Genomic DNA, 17738 nt, shown 5'->3' on the forward strand with positions numbered 1-17738 from the left:
TAATTCACTTCTTCCTTAGTAGATTTGGGTAAGTTTGATCAGAGAATCAGTTCATGTTCACAGGATCCTCTTTTTGACAGCATGTGTGCAGTGTTGGTGCCTGTTACGTTTAATATTAAGAAGGGAAAGTAAAGTTTAAAAAGTGGAACAGGAAAAGGCTGAGGAAAAGGTGATAGTACTTAAATTCCCAACAACTTGCCAAACTGATCTTTCAGCAGCTTTTTGTAGATACTTCAGATAAAATAATGCAAGACTGGAATAAAAATTAAATTAGAATCTGTTCAATATGATGAATGTAAAAAACCTAGGTAAGTGTTGCTCAGCTTTCCAGCCCTGCAGGCCAGATGAGCGACATTGGGTTAGTCATGAGCAGGGGTCCTGGTTTTCTCTGTTTAAAAATAGCAATTCTCTTCTGATTTAAAAAAAAAAAGAAAAGCGTATATAGATATCAGTTGAACACAATGTTTTATTGATCTATTTAAAACTTTACAGCAATTTGGGAGCCTACTAATGCCTCAGTCATAATGAAATAAATTCTAAATACCTGTACATCTTGACATTTGATTTTTTTGCGGGGTTTTCATCATGGAAGTTCAGAGTTCCCCTTGTCCCCTTTGCTCACCAGGATACAGATCTAGCTGTGGCTGCCTCCTTCCCTGCTTTGTGGCACTGAGCAGCCCGATATGCCCTGCCCATACCAGTACCCCTCATTCCTGATTCACAGCTCCCCCGGTGTCCTTCACTCCCCACTCACAGTACTCTGCCCCGCATAGGCCTACTGGAGGAGGCCTCCTGCTGCTAGGGCTATGGGACCTGGGACCCGGGCCCACAGCCCCCTGCCCTCACCAGCAGTGCCCAAGCCCAGCCTGCTGCTGTGGCCTGAATGGAGCATGGACCCTAGCTACCCTTCTGCCATGGATGATGTGGCTGGAGCAGAGTCTATGGGGGTGGCGTGGACATGGGCTGGTGACTGGGCTTGGGACTCCCCCGCCGCTGGCTTCCCTCAAGCGTCTCTGTGGCCTGGTGGGTGGGACCTGGCATAGGAGAGCAGAGTGGGGCAGGGACGTTTGGTGCCACCACTGAAAACCCCGTGCCACCATGGCGAGGTGCCCCCTGCCCACCTGGCAGCAGGGGGGAACTTAGCTCCACGCCACTACCCCTGCTGCTGCCAGGTGGGCAGGGGGGGCCTTGCCATGGTCTCCCTGCTTCTCTCTGTCCTCCCATGCAGGTTCCCATCTGTTGGGCCACAGAGACCCCTGGGAGGAGGGCAGAAGGGCAGGGAGTTCTGTAGCAGGCAGCCTGCATCTGCTCCCACCTGACACATAAACCTGGGGGCATGTGCCCCCCCATGCTCCCCTAGGAGTCTGCATAGTATCAGGGAACTGCCCCCTCCCAAATGGGGTGCATGTGGCACCATCCCATACCCCAGCTGGGCCGGGGGGTTGCACATTCCCACCTCAGGCCCCATGCAGTGCCCTGGGTGGGCAGCACCCCCAGCCCTGCCTAACTCCCTCCCTACCTCTCTCCCTTATTCCCTTACTGTGGGGTCCTCAGTCTCCCCTCCTCCCTTCTCCCCTGACTTACCTGTGGGGCACTGTGGGAGCTGCTCTCATGCTGTCTGACCGCCACATGCATGTGTGTATGCGCACATGCATGAGTCCCCTGCTTGATCTCCCACCTCCAGTTCCCCCCAGCCCTTTGCAGGCTGGAACTCTGCTACCCTGCACAGGGAAACCTGCAATTTTCTGTATTTTTCTCCTTAAAAAGAGAAATTCTGCGTTTTTCTCCGTAGAATGAAAAAAAGTCCATATCTACCACATTTTCCCATGGTGAATGAAAAAGCCAGTTCCCGGGTCATGAGCCTGTTTGAGCATGGGATGAGTTTGCAGATATGATCCAACATACTGACTTGGGTACATGCACCAGATTTGGCTGCCTGCATGAGACTGGGCCTCTGTATCAGAGGTTGAACACTTCTGGCCAAGGCAGAAAATTGGCTGCTGGGGCTCAGAGTAATGATGAAAGGGCAACTGAATTTTTGAGACGTAAGGTAATGGGTACTGAGAGCCTACAAAGAAGATAAAGTGAATCTATCCAAAAGAGTAAAGAGGAAATGACTGTAAGCTTTTATACATTATATCTTACAGGTGGGAAAAAATGTGCAATTTCAATATAATAATCATAAACCACCCAATTGTGTGTGCTAATAGACTACCAGTTCCTTTCCTGGGTATTTGTAAGGATTCCTCTGTAAGGACTGCTGTGCATATCATTGGCTGTTTTCAGCAAGGTCTGTCATAGGCTCTTGCTGTGTTGGAGTATTTCATAGCTATTTATTTGATTTTTCCTGCATCAGGAGTTAGTCTTGTCTTACCATCTAATCCTTTTGTAGAGTGCTTCAGTTTCTAATTTCCTTGAATAAAAAATGGTTTCTGTTGTCTGCTGTCTATTGATGTAGGTATTAATTTACACTGTTTACTTTTTTCAGTTGGTTTCTCTTGCTGCAGAGTGGCTTTCACACATCTGCTGCACATCTATGACTATTTTAACAGTAAATATTCTTCATTTTTTTATCTTTGGGTAAATCTGATCTCTTTTATTAGACCAACTCAAATAGTTGGAAAACATTCTTCTTCGCAGGCTTTCGGGTACAAATACTCTTCTTTAGGTATTTGTACCCAAAAGCTCGCAAAGAAAATTTTTTCCAACTATTTGAGCTGGTCTAGTAAAAGATATTGGATTTAGCTAAAGAACCTTGCCTGCCTATGTCCTTAGACAAACACAGCTACAACCTTTATCCCCGTAATTTTTTTTATCAGCATTAGTAATACATTTTGGATAATCCTGTTTGCCTTTTTTCTGATTTAAGCAGACATGCATTCCTCTGTGATGTACAGGATGTGGCCCATTAGATTCTTGTGAAAATTGAATCCTCAGATTGAAGCGGAGGTTGAGGGATTTCCCTGTCTCTACAGAGTCAGAGTCCTGCTAAGCCATTCTAACTGGAGGTGAGAAAGATCTGTGCAGCAGGTCACCAGGTTTACCTCTGAAGAGTACTTGTATTGCACAAACTAGCATTTTAAAAAGAAAAAAAAAAAAAAAAGGGAGAGGGAGAGAAGCTGCCAGGAGATTCAGCCAGAAGTTGATACAGGTGACCACAATCAGTTGTTGTCACCAGTGCTGTAGTCGCCAGTGCATCCAGCATGCTTTAGATTGTACTGGGCACGTCCGGCTCCCTGTTTTGATGGTTTATGAACGCTCTATCAGGATGCTGTTGGTGATACTATACTATACTATTAGCACTTTTAACAACCTTGTTAGGTGTAATAAAGAGACTGCGGGCCAGAGACTGCAGTAATCAAATCTTTGAGAAACCTTAGGAATCAAGAATTTGGGTTTTATTATTCTTTAAACAACCAGACAGTAATACCATGCATCTGGCCTGATGCCAGGGAGGCCTATTTGTGAGGCAAGGCACTGGCATAGAATATGGCCCCTCTTATAATGTCAAAGTATTTAGGTTTCTCAGGCCCCTTTTTATATGGTGATCAAAACTTATGTTTATAGCATGTACTTCCTAGATTTACCAGTAACTAAATGTGTTTAGATGATGTCATTCACATCTGATTTCCACCAGACATTGTGGCTCTCCTACCAGATAGGGGGACCAGTTTACCAGGACACTCTGAGCTCTGCTTTGGTGTTTTGTACTCCCCTTATCCACTGTTTTCTATCCGTTGGCCTTCTAAGGTGCTAGAAGCTAATACACCTAACTTCCCCAGTGCTTCCACGGAAGCTATGTATGGTCTGCGTTCTGGTCATCAAGGCCTGTGGTACAAGCTGTTACTAAGGCCTGTTCTAGTTCATGCTGTTAATATGCCTTTGTATGTTTTCAGTAGCACTGTTCAGTGGCTGCACCAATCCATGCTCCAGTGAGACCATACACAGTAAGGGAAATTTGCTTATGAAAGTTTGTCTCTGATTTAGTTGGTCCATAACAAGGGTGTCAAAAATCTACCCTGTGGCGCCCTATCATCTGATCCACTGTGCTACCCTTGGGTCTTAGACTGGGCCTGTGTGACGCATGCAGTATGCATAGGGTTGGATCTGGCACGTGGCATGTAGAACTGGTTTGTGGGGCTGATCCAGCCCATGACCTGGCCTCACTACTCATCCAGCCTGCTGGGCCTGCTGAGTTTGACATCCCTGTCTGTAAGGCGTAACTCTACCCTTCCTTTTCCAGGTTAAGCAGCCAGTGAACACGAGCAGCTAGGGAATTTCTTTTTCAGTGAAGGGAATAAACTGGCAGAAACATCTGATCCCTAATGCCATTTGTTTCCCCACCCTCTTTTTCCTGCTGAATAGGATGTAGCAGTGGAGGAGGTGGAGAAGTTTTTTGGGGTGGAGTCTACCACAAATCAAGGACTTCCCTCGCACCAAGTAGGGAAGAATGGTAACAGCAGGAGAGAAGGAAAATCTGTGTTTTACCTACTGATGGATACCAATGCTTTCTATTCTCTGTGCAGTCTCTGTTCCATATACAGTAGTGATTTCTAGATGAGCTGCATGTCAGAGCATTTTTTCCTTGCATCCTGATAATTTTGTTTGTTGTAATGAAGGTTTTGGTGACAATAGTGTTGGTCCAGTCCATGTTGTGTTAAATCCAGTGGAAAGATTTCCTATGGTCATCTGCATGCCATAGCAGTGAGCCCCCTAAATAGTCTCAGTAGGCAGACATCAAAAACTGCCAAGAGATGAGGCTAAATTTTTCAAGGTGTTTGTCTTGAATGCCACAGGCCATGCCAGGCTATTCAGTGCTCTTCCAAGGGATTATATGCAAGTATGGGCTGCTGTCATGGACATAGTTTTTGCATATTCTCTCATTAAACTGTTGAACGTATTCTTTGCTTGAATCCTAGTTATCACAAAAACAATTCTGGGTTTTGTCCACCCCTTCAAAAGCCTTCAGTGGAGTAGCCCACCCTTCTATAAGGAGACGTTTATATTGATGAACCTAATATTTAACCAGAAGAACTTAGTAGAGATTGACCCCTGATGTAAGTAGTATAGAATGGGACCTCTACATCTCTATTTAGTAGTACAGTGATCTGGCAAGCTTATTTAAAAAAAAAATCAGAGCAAAAAGATGCTGGAGGAGGGAAAGATACTAGATAACTGCCTTTTTTAACTTGTTGAATCTATCAGTTTTCCACTCATGTAATTTCTCACGATTTTCTGTCCCTGTATGAGGATGAGTCAAGGAATGAGATTTATGGGGTATTTGTCCTTTCTGCTATGTCATAGAAAATCTGTTTATGTTTCCAAGATCAAAAGAAATGGGGAAACTGGTATAACTTCGTATTTGATCCCTAGTGAACTTAGTGTAATACTAACTGTTCATCAGGTGTGGTGTAGGACTGTAACAGAGGAATGATGACTGCATGTCTTGACATGTACAATTGTCTAAATATTTCACAGTATGTTGTAAGTTTGATTTCCTTGCTGGATTTTGTCTGCACATGCAAAAAACTTGGGCAGATAGTGGTTCCATTCAGCTGACAGTGTTCAGCTATTGTGAAAGAGGCTCCCTTCCCCCAACCTTTCACCCCATGTTTTCACCTAATTGCGTAATTCCGCAGGGTATGATATACCTGCACAATTTTGCACATAACATGAATGATTGTGCATACTTGCATAATTTAACCTGGGTGGGTGGGCTCTGTGCCTTCACCTCCATGGGGCTCCTGGTTCTCCAGCTGGGAGCCTCGTGTGCAGGCACCAAGCATGGTGGCACGTGACTGGACAGCTGGTGAGTATGGAGGGGAGCTCCTGCCTGCAGGAGGGGTGGAGGGTGTGGGCCCCCCCCCCCCCCCCCACCCCATCGTATGCAGCCCCCGTTGTCACTAGTGGCGGTAGCTGCAGGAGTAGGCGCCAGGCCCTCAGGGTGTTTGTGGCTGTGGCAGGCAGAGCCCCCCCAGTGGCATGCAGCTCCGGCTGTGTCCCATGGACTGAACATGGTGGCATGGAGCCACCCTGGCTGGCCTGCTTGCATGTGCCTTCAACCCAGAACAGGCTGGCTCTGTGCCAGGACATGGGGCTCGCAGCACTGCTGGCGGGAGCCACATGCCTTCAGGCCTGGCTGGCCAGCTCCACGTGGAGTTTCTACCACTCGATTGGGAAGCTGCATGTGGAGATACGGAACTTGCCCAGCCCAGTGTTGTGCAGCCCAGTGCTGTGAGTCCCGCGGGCTGTCATGAAGCTAGCGTGGTCTAGTGTGTGGGCATGTTCCAGTGGGCCGGGCCAGGCCAGGATGCCACCAAGTGCAGCCCCTGGAACCTAGTGCATAATTTTGAATTTTTCTGTGCTAATTCCCAGGGGTGTATCGTAACCAACTTATAGCATTTTAAGCAATTACATTTTTTTAAAAAGTGTTATCATGTTTTTAACATTCAGAAAATTGTTTGGAATAGATTATGATGTATACCAGTTGTTCTCAACTTTTTTGGACTCGATGCATCTTCAGCAGGGCACCCCTCCATAACTTTTGTGAATCGAATGGCACCCAATTTCAAAAGCTAATTTATGTATTTCAGTGCTTTCTTATGACAGTGGGGATGGGGAATCAACCAGGCAGAAACAAGCCTGAGCCTGTGCTTATCTAAGCTCCTCCTCCCACATGTCACCCTTTATAAGATGTCACAGCACCCTAGTTAAGAATCATTGGTGGTGACTGCCTAAAATTTTTTGCATTACATATATATCTTGCATGCTTTGTATACAGCACTATCACATGTCATTTGCTGCAGATGGTTGAAATGAAGCGGACAGAAATATCTTTTCTTTATCTCAAAAAATTCTGTTCAGGTTTTCCTGGGATATAAACAGCATCAACTTGCTGCTTTGTTCCCCTTGCTTTCCTACATTAGGAAGTCATTTGTGACCAGCCCAAAGTAATAATTCTATACAAATATTGTAAAGCTAGGTTTATGGAGTGGCTGCAGCAGGAGTGGGTGCTGCTCTGGAAACACCTCTGAGCTGTTGTATTGAGTAAGACAAGAACTTGCCTATCTCAGATTGGCTTACTGCCTTGTGCTGTTTCCTGGGCCCAAAAAGAGTCTAAATAGCTTATCTACTCTTGTGTCCCCTTATCTATACTCATATTTTAATGTTATGATCACACCTACTCTCTACATTCCTTCACTGCAGAAAGTGGACCCAAAAGAGGGCAAAATGAAGGCTGCCCAGCAACTGTGAATCTATTTTTTCCTTTTTAACCTAAACAATATTGCAACATAGGAGTGTTTTATTGCATGTAATCAAGTATACACGCTTCAGTGTCTGTAGGGAAACCTACCCTACAGTTAAACAATTTATAGTGATACTGTTGGTCATGCATCTGTATGATGAGTAAGAATTGGCATACTTCTGTTGTGTTAATGGTTTCTCACTTTTTAAAACTTCACAGTTGATGAGGGTGGCTGAAAGGAGGATATTCTCAGTCCTTTAATAGCTTTATTCAGTGCAAAGCAGTCTGATCTTCTGATCTACCTACTACTGAACACCTTTTCATCATAGTGTAATGATAGGTGGGTGAGTGGGGCATAAACCCTGGGTGCTGTCTAAGGTGGCAGGCCTAGAATGGAGTTATGGGGCTGTCTTGCCTTCCTTCCCTGCTTCCCTGCACCCTCCCTGCAGTGGTGGTGGTGCAGATAGCAGGGAGGGTAGAGCAACAGTGGTGATGCATGGTGCAGCAGCAGCAGCTGGAGATTCACTGCTGCAGGGCAGGGTGGAGTGTGATGTCACTTCTTTTTTTTGTTGATGAAAATCGGTGTTTAAATGGTGGCAGAAGATGACATCTCCTCTCGACCATCCCTTAGTAGTTGTCCATTGGCAATCCCTCAATTTGAGAATGATCTCTGCCACGACTCAGTGATAGCTCTTGAGGTGACTTAAGAGTCCAATTTTTGAACCATAGATCTGTCTGCAGAAGTTGCAGGTCTTTCCACAGGGGTGAGTAGGCTGTAGACTGGGGTTCCTCTCCTTTTCCTTCCTCTGCTCTTTTCTTTGCTTAGCAGTGAACCTCTAGCTGCTTCCCCTGCACCATGTGCTGTCACTGCTCGGGGTGCACTACTGGTCAGCTGTGCCCCTGACTTTTTCTTGTATGACTACTGTCCTTTTGATACATCAGTATCTGTAATAAGGAAATGAAACTTTCTGGGGAACACCCTTTCTGGGCATGCGATCAGCAGTTAAGTGAATGCGTAAGAGCCATCAGGTCTTTCAGATTACAAGAATTTGAATCCATGGATACCATACATGCTTGGACAAAAAAAGCTAGTTAGATTTTCTTTTAAGTGACTTTGGGATTTTCCAGTCACTGCTGATAGTCACCAACACATGAGAAGTTTGTCTCCTCTTTGACCTTTATATGCTCGTTCATCACACCCTATGGAATCCTAAGCTATGGCTGTGACTCTTCGCTTCCAGCTTCCTAATGGTGCAGTTAACAAAACAGAAATAAACTCAGAGTTAAACAGAATTTACCAATGTGCAAGATGTATTTAAATACATTTTAAAAAGTTTGCCTCTGAAGTTTTTGGTTGAGCTAGAACGAATTTAATCTTCCAGGCTTGTTCCTTATTATCAAAATTAATATGTACAGGAGAGATGGGTAGAATGGATTTCTTGAAATTCTTAAATGGCAATTATAGTCATGATTTAATTTTAAATAATTGTATGATATAGTTTTCATATAACATAATTAATTTGACAATAATATGACTTAATTTACTAGTCCTTAGAGGTGGAAAAACAGACTCCCCACCTTAGGTTATGTTAGGATTTAAAGAACTTCTGTGTTCTTTTATTGGCAGTAATTTAAGATGTGGAAAGGGGTACTTTTCTTTAGTTATGCAAAGAGAGTTGGTTATTCCTGCTAGCCTAAGCATGATGTGTAGTGATGCTAACATTATTGCTAAATGAATTATGGTATATAAAAACTGCATCATAAGAATTTTTTTAAAGTAAATTATGACTAGAAGATGCAATGTGTTCTAGCTCAACCAAAAAAATCAGAGGAATCACATTAAGCATCATGTTATGTTTAGAAATACAGGACTTTTAGGAATAGTTTCCCAGACTAACAATGCACATTGTACAGATCTTTATACATGCTCTGGGGTGGGGGTGGGGGTGGAGGTTGGCGGGGCATTTTAATTAGAGAGGATCTTGGGAGCTGCAAAATTCTCACAGCATCTCATGTATTCAGGTCCTGTGCTTCAGAATGAAACAAAGGGACACTGAATACACATGATGCTGAGGCTGCTGGAGCATTCTGATTAGCATGTAGGTGCCCTGTGATTCTCAGGGACTAATATATTCTTCCACTTCTTTGGATTAGGAAAGCAGAGCAATGCTTGCTTACTTTGGGTGCCTGGATAACAATAACGGAAGATTTAACTAGTATTTGATCAGGTAAAGGATGACAGTGGAATCTGACTTGTAAAGGGACAGTAGAACCAAATACCTCTGACTAGATTTGATTTCAGTTAGAAACTGGCACAGAAATCAAATAAAGGAAGTTATTGCATGTTCTCTCCTTCACCCATCATCTGTGCCATTATCTCCTTTGTTTCTCCCCCTTTGTTTCCTTCCAATCCATCTTTGTCCATCTACAGTAAATGTGGGATCCAACTGACTGAGTTAAAGGTCTCCATTGTGTTTCTATAACAGTTTTGTAGTCTGATGCATCAGAGTTATATCATTAGAAACATGTTCAACAACTCCATTCTCATATCCTAGTTCAGCATTGTGTTGATTCTATCCCAACCCAGTGCTTTTTCATTGCTGAAGTGGAAAACTTGCCATGTACATGGGTAACTTGTAAGGTCAATAACTTTCTACTATCTTGTGTACATATTTTGGATGAGCAGTTGTGGTTCTGTTTACAGAAGAGTGCCTCCATATGTCTTGGGGATTGTTTGTGGAATCCTGTCTGTGGATTGTTTTGTTTTAAGGCACTTGGAGCCTTTTGGATAGGGTGGATAGGAATCTAAAAAATAAATTCAATCTCATTCCAAAAATTACAGTAACTAATGGTCTCTGTTTTGAGTTAAGCTACTTATGGATGATTCATTCTGTTTTCCGTATTGTCCCACTATATTTAGTGTTAACTTCCTATGAAAATATTTATAGGAAGAGTAATTTAATATTTTTGCAGATTTTCACTTCAACAGCTTCTTCCTTTTATAGACTTTTGAACTCACCACTTTCAAGTGATTGCTAGATGGACATTTCCATAATCTAGTGCAAGCACTGTCATTTCCTCCAGAAATCAAAATATGCTTGTCCAAACAAGCCTTAATTGTTATCTCTGTTGCATAGCAGTTTATATTTATTTTTGTTATACATTTTCATGGATATACAAAACATTTGTCTTAATCTTCTTAATTGGATTTACTGTTTTCCCCCCTTTATTATAACACTAGCCAGTTAGAGACACTTTTCGTGAAGAATGGACGAACTTCCTTTTCCCCCACCTTCCACTGATCCCAGGTATTTACTTCCTGTATTTCTCTGTTCAGGCAGTGAAGGTAGATTAGACAATATATCTTATTTCTAGTAGGTTTTTTTTTCACTTTCATGTGTGTTAGCTTGGCCCTGATATGTTTGGTTTTTAGGTGCAGTGCAATCAATGTCAACGATGCTAAATGTGACCAAGTTAAAAAAAGAAAAAATACTCATCAATAAGGTTCCTAATACTGTTGCTTAAGTCCTGTATATAAACATGAAATATTTATTAAAGCAACATTAAATATTACAGTTTTTGTATTTTTAGATTGGTGGATATTTTTGATGGAATATGTAACATGCATGTGTTTAAAATACATGTTAACATTTGATAGTCCCTGTTATGTGTTTTTTCCTGCTTACAAAAGGGTAAACCCTGCAAGAGCAGTGTTTTCATGTGTATAACTATTTTTGTCTGAGAACAGTCTTATACTTGACCTAATGTATACTTGACCAAAACCAAATACTTCCCCCCCTAATAAACAGTTTTCACTAGCAAAGCTATTTAGGATTGCTTGACTGGCTTTCAGCTTTTTGCTTTTCTGTAAGGAGTGGGAGGGATTGATATCTGTTTATGAATCTTCTAAGCTTTAATAATTAACAAAATTAGATTCCTGTCGTCTAAGCAATTTGTGTAAAATCTAGCTCAAGGCTAAAATGACAAATACACAACATATACAATTCTTCCATGCTAGAAGGTTCATAGTGTTTGGTAGGGATAAAACAAGTACAGTAACTGAATCACAGCTGTCACTTACATGGTCTATCTACATTAAAAAACAAAAGACACTTTAAAAAATATGCTTCTTATTCGCACACCTGTGAGTCATGATCTCAGGAATCTACATTTAAAGCAGATCTTACTTCTTAGGGTTGTAGTATTATCCACTGTGGCAAGTGTGCAATAAGAGCATTTAAACATAGATATACTAATAATTATTCAGGTTAGACACCAAGAAGAACTTCTTTACGGTAAGGGTTGCCAGCATCTGGAATGGACTTCCAAGGGAGGTGGTGCTCTCCCCTATCTTGGGCACCTTTTAAGAAGAGACTACACAAGCACCTGGGTGGGGTTGTCTGACCCCAGTGCTCTTTCCTGCCTGGAGAGGGGGTTGGACTTGATGATCTGCTGAGGTCCCTTCTGACCCTAGCATCTATGAATCTATGAATAATGCTACAGTATCATATGTGACACAGGTAGCTAATAAGGTTGGATAAATTCTCTGAAGACTGTCTGTAGTAGGCATGCACTAGATAAGAGTTTTAGAGGCTGAGCAGGACTTTCTCAGGTGCAGCAGGGAAATGGGTGAGAAAATTACTTCTACCATGTTTTCACCAGCAGTCACTAACTGTGTGTATCCCTTGTTTTGTGTATACCTAACTTGAGATGCACAAGGCAGATGTAAAGAAATACCCAAGTATTCTCCACTGCAGCTAACATCTTCAATATCTGTGCCCTTAACAAGTTAACAAGTTAAGTGCTGTTTTATGTTGGGTTCTCTGAAAGATCAGTCCAAAAGCATTTCAAATGTGAGTATCCAAAATTTAGGGGAAACATCTGACAATGTCAGTTTCTGTTTTACAGGTGATGGACAAATGTCATTTCACCTCGTAGGGGGTTTGCGGAGATAAATTTGCTATTGTTTGTATGTTTGTAATGTCCTCGTAGAAAAGCACATGGGGAAGTATATAATCTTGCATTTTTAATGGGGTTTTAGTGGTATTCAGTATGAAAAGATAAGAGGGGTAAGACTGTAGATTAAGAAGTTAATACGAGAATGAAACATGGACTAGCTGCTCTTCTGTTACTGAGTACTGAATGAGGGAGTTTTTTAGGAGGAAAAAAGTCTGTGGTTACATAATCAAAGTCTAGCTGCAGAAAATTAGAAATCCTATATATTCACTTCTATGAATTGAATTTGCCCCAGTTAACTTGCTTGAAAATGACTGCATGAAATGAAATCAGCTGAGGCTGTGGGAGGTGAAGGGAACAAATAGGAAGAAAGCAACGCAAAAAAAACCATTGCTAGACAGCATGCCAAACATCCCCAGCAAAATGTGGGTAATGCCCAACTGACTTGCCAACAGGTCTGTTTCTCAGTTAACCAGATATAGGCAAAGAAGAAAAGGGGCTTGGTTGCCAGCTGTGGCTGTAGGTGAAGCCCTCTCTACACATAGGTATTGCACAGTTAGCTGGTTAATAGACTATTTATGTGTGCGTGGTGAGTATCATGCTACAAATAGGTCCATCCAGCTATAAGTTTAGAGCTTGAAAATGTGTAATAACTTTATAGCTGGTTTATATCCAGCTTTAATTTACATGTGTAGCAAGGAATCATTGGGTGATAGCTATGCTTCCTTAACTGGGAGTCCTCACGACTGGAAGCCCCATTAGTTGTAGAGCTTGCTATGTGCTAGTGCAGGGAGAGCCTAGGATCTTCCTGTGCTGGCAGTAGGGCATGATTGGATCTCATGCTGGATCCCACAGTCATGCCTTCTGCCATGCATGTGTGGCATGGCAGAGATGCAGTTGTGTGGAACATGCATCAGATCCTATTACGCTTTTACCTGAATGTCTAGAGATGCCATGAGTTTGGCTGGAAGATGCTTAGAGAATGTTATGTTTGTAGTTTTAATTTAGTTAGATTAAAATGGTGTTTATTAACTATACTGATAAATGACACACACTTTTGCTGTTTATTTTGAGTGTGGGATGATTATAACACTTTCCTTATGAAAATATTCTTTCATAATATACTTTCCTTTTATTTCTATAAAATGCATAAAAATAATATAACTACTGACATATTAACAAACAAAATATATTTATAGCGATGTTGAGTGATGTTGTAGCATGATGGTCCAGGAACTGTGGGAGGCAAGGACTTCTTAAAATGGTATTTTAAATTGGACTAATTGTGTAGTAGGGATAGAGTTAAATAAACTTTTGAATGTAAGATGTTCTTCATCAGGTCAGAATGTCTTCCATGTCTGCTTGTCTGCTGTAAAGTGTACATATATTGACACCAGTCTTGCAAGATGCTGCATGTCATTTCTGAGATTCCTGGTGTCTTTTCCTCTTGACTTCAAAATAATTTTTAAAGGATTGAGGATGCTTGCCATTTTGTGGATTTGTGCCCATACTTTAAACACGTATGGGTCTTTTGATTTTGAAGGTACTAACTTAAGGCTCTTCCATAAAATATACCCTTTCTATATGGCAGGATTGTTGCTACTAATAATAATAAATAGTATTTTAGGTTTAAGATGCAACTTTGTTGTTAGGGGTTAATCGGATTTTACTGATGTGCTTCTGTGCTAATACAGGATTAAAGGAAAATGGATGACTGCTTTTATTGTTTTTTTTGATACAGTAGTGAGGGAATGGAGCATTACATGACTCTTCTGATGGTCAGCATGTAGTTTTTATAGATGTGTGTATGATCTGTGGAATTTACCTGAACCACTATGCCTTTACTGTAGAGTCAGGTAATATAAGTGTGAAAGTCCTTGCTTGAGTGCTGTCTTGCTAAACTACATATTTCTCAGGTTACATAGAACTGTATTTCTCAAGTCTAGCCCCCCTCTTTAGATATTTCTCATGCTTCAGGTGAAATTAATTTGAGTTCTTGAGTCTGCCACTTTCGAAACTGTTGCCTCCACATGTGTATTTTTGACTCGGTATTCCAGCTTGTTACGTCTAGTTTGAGCCCTTGAGGAAGGCAGGGCCAGATTTTTCTTTCTGGCAAACACAGCTATACATCAGTAGCTGTCTTCAACAAAATGCCAGTTCGAAGTACTGTATGTTAGAGAGTCTCTTTTACCATACCAAATAGAAATGGAAAATAAGTTTTAAGTGCCAGTTTTAATCACGATAATGTGAGTGTGTTGGATGCTAGGCAAAACCCACTGAAAAGATGAATGTTATGGTTGTTATAACTTATAACAATAGATTATGATTATATAACCTATTTACTAAACAGTTTAAATGTCATGTGTGTTGCAGTATCCAAGTTGTAGCCATATTGGTCTAGAGGAAAGGGCAATCAGAACTTGTAGTAGAGATGTTATCTTTTATTAGATCAACAAGATTTTTGCAAAAAAAAGTATGTAATTGCAAGCATTCAGGCCATTGGAGAAAAGATTGTAAAAGTTCTCCTGGGTAGAAAAGAAAGTTCATATTTCATAGGATTTCACAGAGGAGTCACTAATGGAAAACTCCTTTGGGCAGTCAGTTTATAGCTAGCTGGTAAGGAGCCTCTCACCTCCTGTGAGGATCTGTGATGTTGCAAATTACCTTGAAACAAAGGCAGGAGCAGGATCTTGGGTTTCAGGTGGTCACAGCTACTTCCTGCTTGGAAAAATACAAAGATTTCATTTTTAAAAATTAGCTAAAATTCAATATCTTCCATGTGTCAGGTATCCAGATTGTAGCTGTATTGGTCTAGAGGAAAAGGCAGTCGGGACTTGTGGTAGAGATGATATTTTTTTATTAGACCAACAAGATTTTTGCAAAAAAATTTCTTTCATTACAAATGTGTGTTGCCATACTTGTGTACTCTTGTTTCCAGCAGCCTGTTGAATGTGTTAATTCATCCATCATCTAATTAGGTCAAAATGTGTTTCTGATAGTTATTCCTTCCTGGAATTTATGCTTAATTTTTATAGTTATTTGGTTGTTCTAGTTCTTTTCTGGTTATTGCCTTGTCTTCCCACAACCTCCAGTTCCCTTGCTGGTACAGAAACTTACAAATGAATTTGCTTTCCACTATCAGCTTTAGTGTGATTAATCCTATTGCCTTGCACTATGGCACTGTCAAATAATTTTGCACACCATTGGTTTGCACTCCATACTAAGGTTTCACTTGCTATTTTGTCTGACTCTAAAGAAGGTAACACACTTTATATAAAGCATGCAAAATGGAGACTTTATTTCTTCTGTCTTCTTCCAAATACTAAGTTAATAGTCTGGTATGTATACCCTTTCTTATCCTATTAGTTTATCGTAGCCCTGGCTGAAAGCCCACACCTCCCTCTGGAATTTCTTTAAAGGGCTCTGAAGAGTTGGAGAGACTTTTTTTTTTTTTTTAAAACTCCTGTCACATTCACCTATTGAGCTCCTTAGCATCGGAGGCAGGAGGAAGGATCCCTTCACACTTGGCTCTAGGTCGTATTATTTGAGGGATATTATATGACTCTTCATACTATTGTCATCTTTGTACCCTTGTGAGTCCTACTCTCACATCTAGTTTGGTGACTCGCATATAGTGAGATGGCTAAGAACTACTCAAGATATATGTGAGAAGCAAAGTTTTTAGTGATCTTTTATTGGACTAACTGTATAGTTTGGAGAAATGCTATACAAAGTTTTGCCTGAAAGCCCACAAACCCCCTTGCTTCTTCCATGTTGTCTGGGCTATTAAGGCTACAACAAGCAGTCCAACCCTATCTGGGTGTAGACAGACCTAGCTGTTGTATACATGTCAAATTATACTGATAACACACTGTAACTGTTACAGCCACATTTTTATGTAGCAACACAGGTGTAGCAAAACCATTGCTACTTAAATCTAGAATGAAACCAGGTTAAAGATATAGTGATTTTGTTAAGCTATCACTATAGCAGCATGCAGACTTAACTGTTACAGCCTAACAGCTAAATTGCATTCCTAAGTGGCTGCCTCCCCACTTCCCGTTTTAAATAAGTTGGAAGGTACATTTCTTCATAACCTTATGCTTAAGTCATAAATGCCTTTCTTGTTCACAAACTACCTATTAAAAACTGGGGGCGTCAGGACCCATACTTTGCTGTGTTACAGCCTCTCCTGCAGCTAACATGCTGCATTTTGAGTAAAATCTTTGGTCCCATTTTCTTTTGTGTGGGAATTAGTCTTCTGGTGAGGTCTGTGTTCCCTCTGGAGACTCCCTGCTCATGTGTTTGTTGTACACAAGAGAAAAGAGAAAGTCCAGCAGCATAGGATCAAAGAGAATGCTGCAACATGGGTGAGAGAGGGGAGGAGGAGCCAGAGAGAGCCTGAGAGTGGAAGGAAACTTGAGACATACAGCCATAAAGAGAATTCTTTTTTATCTTGCAGTATATAGACCTTTAACTGGCTGAAGTACATCTTTTATGTACATTGGGAGCAACAAGTATAGCTGTTGACTGGAAAGAGTATCAGATAAGAAGCTGTAAAAACAGGTTATATTTTTGCTCCAGCTCATAATGAGAAAAAAAAATGTTTACAGTTGATTCTGTATGAGCAATTCCTGGCCCTTCTTAATAGCATGAGATATAGTGAAAAAATGGAAGATTAGCTTAATATAACATATTCCCCTTATCCCTTGCTGATAATAGATACATAAGTAGAATTTTTTTATTGTACTAGGACAGATGTACTAGGACTTTAATTCTTTTTTCCACTGAGAAGTCTGCTTTTCAGCAGTCACAACATTCCAGACTCCCTTACATATTATAGTCTGATACTGCAGCAGGAAAGCGTGTGTTTTGCTCTTAGCTGCAATTTTAATAAAAATATTAGAAATCTCTTATGCTTAGTAACAATGATACTGAAACTGGGGAAAAAAATGTATCTGGTAGTTTCTTAAAAAAAGTCTGCACTGAGTGGGAGCAGCTTTGTGTCTGACAATAGTCCAATACTAACATTAAAAGCAATAGGAGAAAATTGTATGAATTATTTGCAGCACTGCACATTTTTATTTTTTAATGGGAAGTAAGAATTGTATTGTTCTGGAATTCAGTTGTCCTACTAAGTCAGTCATTTATGCCTTGCCTACAATTAAAAAAATTTGCCAGTATAACTGTGTATGTGGGGAGTTTGGAAAAATCTCATGCATAAGCCAGCTTTTCTGGCAAGGGCCCCAGTGCTATTATGGCAGTAGGGTCATCTTTCTCAATATACCTTATTTCATTTGGGGAAGTAGTTTAAGCTATATTGGCAGAATTTGTTTGCTGGTTTAAGGTGCATCTCCACTAGGGGAAGCTTAAGCCATTAATTGTAAGACAGGACATTTTTGAACCCTGCTCAGAGATGTAGGAGCACATTTCTGTAGTTTGATATCACACTAAATGGCGTTACAGTTGCTAAAGGCTTTTGCTTAAATTTAAACAAATATAGTCATAAATCCTTGTTCTTTTCCTCATAGACCTT

The sequence above is a fragment of the Crocodylus porosus genome, unplaced genomic scaffold (genome assembly GCF_001723895.1).
Source record: "Crocodylus porosus isolate Cpor-Errol unplaced genomic scaffold, CroPor_comp1, whole genome shotgun sequence".
NCBI lineage: Eukaryota > Metazoa > Chordata > Crocodylia > Crocodylidae > Crocodylus > Crocodylus porosus.